Here is a 4,682-nt window from a genome sequence, read left to right as displayed (position 1 = left end):
TGGAACTCACTTTGTAGACCAGGCTGGCCTCGAACTCAGAAATCCGCCTGCCTCTGCCTCCCAAGTGCTGGGATTAAAGGCGTGCACCACCACTGCCCGGCCATGACTCCTTTTAAAATACATATATTTCATATAATCTCCCATTACTTCTCTTGGCCCCCCCACCACTAGCACCTAACCCCTTCTCTTTCCCAACAAGTCTTCCTCTTACTTTCATGTCTTTCTTTCCTTTGTTTTCTCTTTTGTTTTTGTGACCCACTGAGTTTAGTGTGTGTGTGTGTGTGTGTGTGTGTGTGTGTGTGTGTGTGTGTGTGTGTGTGTCGGGGGGGTGTTTGCATGAGCATAGGTGTTGTACTGGATGGTTTTATGTGTCAACTTGACACAGCTGGAGTTATCACAGAGAAAGGAGCTTCAGTTGAGGAGATGCCTCCATGAGATCCAGCTGTAAGGCATTTCTCAATTAGTGATCAAGGGGGGAAAGGCCCTTTGTGGGTGGGACCATCTCTGGGCTGGCAGTCTTGGGTTCTATAAGAGAGCAGGCTGAGCAAGCCAGTAAGTAACATCCCTCCATGGCCTCTGCATCAGCTCCTGCTTCCTGACCTGCCTGAGTTCCAGTCCTGACTTCCTTTGGTGATGAACAGCAATGTGGAAGTGTAAGCTGAATAAACCCTTTCTTCCCCCACTGCTTCTTGGTCATGATGCTTGTACAGGAATAGAAACCCTGACTAAGACAGGTGTCATCGATCTCTTATGTAAAACAGATGTTGGCAAAGTATCAAATCTTTAACCCTTCAGGGCTAGTGTCATTTCACCTACTTCATGCTGCCCACTCCTGCTTATGGTGACCTTTTTTTTTTTTTTTTTTATCATGGGTACCCTTTAGAAGTCACAATGGGTAGAGCAGGCACCCACCAGTCCCTACCCTGGAAAGCGTTGCCCCCAAGAAACCTTATATAAAGTCTGCCTTCTGCTCAGTTTTTTGCTGCTTCTTATCTGAGCAGAGGCAGCCACCCTCTTGTGTCTTTCCCAGTACATCTCTTGGATGAGGTTTGTTGTTCGGTGTTGTTCGGTTTGTGGTATTCATAGCAAGGTTCTTTGTCTCTATGAGACGCTGGCTAGAAAGTTAATTGCTGTGTACTAAGTAAGATATTTAAAAGAGAAAATTGTGAGGGGGTTTTAAGTTTCACCGGATGCACCTTTTTAAAGCCATAAATAGCATTGTTAAATCACATCACTTGTTATCAATGAAGACCAAAGAATTGATTGGTAGCGTGACAATGATTGGCAGGGTTGCAGTATCTACCTCTCTTCTAGGGATGGGAAAGTTCATGTGCACTGACAAATTTGTTCATGAAGGTAGTTTACGTGGTTTAAACACTGCAAGGACTAGACAGTCTGTGGCATGTGGTTCTAGCCGTGGAATGGCGAACACACGGAACCATGATTCTTAAAACCAAAGCCAATAGCATCCAGTACAGGTGTTACTTCTCAGACCTCAGTCCTGCTTTAGAAGAGACCATGAAAGAGGCCAGCTAACAGCTCATGTTCCCTTTGGCACAGTGTTTTCTAGCTTCCAAAACATTAAAAAGAAACTCATGGCTTTCTCTTACGGAAGTTTCACCTTGGAGAGTGAGAAAGGTGAGGTTCGAGTGGAGGGCCTGGACAGGACGCAGACTTCTGAGGAGATTATTTGAGATCCAGCTCTTCCACAGATGAAGCCTGTCCTGATCAATCTTCTCAGAAGTTTTCCAGATGTGGGACAATATCCAGATGATGATTTGTGGATCAAGCTGTGCCTAAGTTAAAGGTGCTATCTTAATAAATTTATGGAAACTTTAGTTTCAAATCGCAACAGTCACGTGGGACATAAATGCATTCACATTTATTTGCTGTTGTTACTGGGGTCTCCCCAGACAAGATAGCAATGCTGTGGGTCGGTGGAGGGCTCAGAGATAAACCAATTTGGAGACAGTTTCAGAGAACAGCATCTGCTTTATTGAACATGAGAAACTCCTTATGTAGTAGAAGCCTCTCAACTGTGATTGGTTAGCACATTAGCTCGGAATGGATGGTGAGAGCTCATACTATAAGCGGTAGAGCTCTGGGGGGAAAAGAATTCCCCCAATACATATGTTACAGCTCTGAGGGGAAAGGGCTTCTGGCAGTTAGGAGCCAAGGAATACCACAAAGTCACACAGCACAACATGGCTAAAACCTCATCTAGATCAGCACTAAAATAACCCTAAAGACAGGAAAGTTGCCTAAACAGAAGCTCTGTTTTATAGATTTGTTTTGACATTAACCCCAAACAGAGCAACAGCATGATCTAATCCAGTGACTGCCACCATCCCCCGTGTGGGGGCGGAGATACAGCTCTGAGCTCCAAATATCAAACAATATTCAGTGCCTTGGCATCATTGTGCCGGCAGGTCTTCACCACGTCTTTGGAAGAGAAGTTGCTGTGGAGATGAACTTCCCAGCCTTTCACAACAGATCATCTCCTGCCTCTTACATTCATTAGACGATGTTTGCTATTTGGCAGTCTCTGGTGGTACAGAAAACCTCCCACTACCAGCCCCATGACATGCTGGAATGATGCAACACTCTGCTGAAGTTTCTTTTGTTGCTCTTTTGTCTCTCTTTAAAAGAAAACAAAACCCAGGCCCTTATGAGGCAGCCCAGGCTGGTCTGGAATTCCTGATCTCTGTTCTTCACCTTCCAAATGCTGGGATCACTGGGATTACCACAGCACTCAGTTTAGACGTTTTCTTTTGGAAGCTGGCTACTCATTGTGTCAATGGTTTCCTTATCTTCATCTTTATCCACCTACACAACTTCTAAAAGCATCTTTTGCTTCATTCTCCACTTCAGAGTCATCCAAATAGCCACAAAGTTGGCCCCGTAGCCTCCACAGCAGGCTGTCTTCATCTTCCTCATGACCACAAGACTAGGCACCGGCCCACAGTTTCAGGTGATTCCACGAAACAGCCAGCTACCTGATGCCACCTTTACACTGCACAACAAACCTCACACAAGAGATGTATTGGGAAAGACAAGAAGGGTGGCTGCCTCTGCTCAGGCAAGAAGTAGCATAGAACTGAGCAGGAGGCAAGCTTTATATAACAATGTTTCCTAGGGGCAGAGGTTTCCTGGGAGGGAATTCCTAAGGTGGGGATTGGTGGGATTTCAAGTCCGGAGTTTGAGTGGGCTCAGAGATTGGGGGATCTACAAACTCAGAAGCGAGCTTGAATCCTTTACCCGACACATACCACTGGGGTCTCTATAGAGAGAGGGCACACTGAAGTAGATGTGGAGAGCTCAGATTCATCCACTGGCCAGCTGCTCGGCTCAAGCTACATCAGAATTCAGTGTTCTGGCTTCTGGGAATACTCTGGAGCATGGCATGCACGCTTGTTATGTAGAAGCGTAGTATGCCAAGCAGGCTTGCTGCCAGGTCATGCCTGCATTTTCTCCTATAATTATTGCCCATTCTGAGAGGTCACCACCTTAGCTCTTGGTCTAGACCCTGTGTTGCTCAACAGTCCTTTCTCCCTGTTCTTTCCAATATCCTAATGAAGCCATTAGCCATTGCTGTAGACTGGCGTGCACCCAGATCTCTTTGGACTTCCCTTTTCAGGGGACTAAACCTAGATGGAAAATCAGAGAGCCTCTCGTGGAATCTGCCCATTGATAGCATCCATTTTCTTTGTCGGTGCCCTTCAGGACCCTCCTGCATAGGGTTGCAATATCCTAGTTCATTTCTTTTAAAGCCTCGGCATACTTCAAAGAAAGATTTGTAATTTCTTTCCTGAAGTCCACTAAGGTAATTGATTTTAGAGATTTCCCAATGAGGCCATAGCTAAGCTGGTTAAAAACTATGAAATCCAAGAGTGTGGATATTACCAGAGTCTGAGCTCCCTCCTCATGCAACTTATGGCTTCTGTGTCTGCTCGAGCCTAATATGACACGTATCCTACTTAATCATGTGATGGTTTTGCATGGGTCCCATTTTAAAGTTTTTATGTTCAATTTAATAGCAAAATCATAAGTGATAGCTGGAGGCCTATTAGATTTGAATTTGAAATATGCCCTACAGCTTGTATGTGAATTCTCAGCTCCTAGCTAATGTTGATTGGGGGAAGTTCTAGAAGTTTCCTGTTTGGAGGAGGTAGCTCACTGCACGTGTGTCTTTGAAGGTTGTGCCTTGTCTTGATCCTTCCATGTTTCCCCTTGCTTGGCTTCCTGTCTGCTAAGAGGTGAGCAGCCTCATTTTCCTCCTATCCCCACTGCTGTGCTCTTCCGCCTAAGTGCACGGAGCAGAGTAGCCACGGAGTGAGCCTTTGAAATCACAAGGAAGAGAAATCTGGCTTTCGTGTTGTTCTCTCGGGGATTTTGACCACAGTTATAAGAAAAGTGACTAATACAAATGTAGAGGGTTTGCTCTACCTAAATATGACCATGTAGTTTTTAAACCTTTGGAATAGATTGGTGGGGGGACTTTGAAGAGTTTGAAGAAGTGGATTAGAGAAACCATTGTGTGACAGAAGCTAAGCTTAATGGGTGATTTCTGCTCTTCCGCTGAGCTACATCCCCACTAACATGTCTATTCTTTGGTATTGTTTTTTTTTTTTTTTTTGATCGGATGTCTTTTGCCATACAGATATTTTAAATCTTTGTATGTA

This window comes from Mus caroli, chromosome 7, assembly GCF_900094665.2.
Source record: "Mus caroli chromosome 7, CAROLI_EIJ_v1.1, whole genome shotgun sequence".
Lineage (NCBI taxonomy): Eukaryota > Metazoa > Chordata > Mammalia > Rodentia > Muridae > Mus > Mus caroli.
This window is presented reverse-complemented; position numbering follows the sequence as displayed.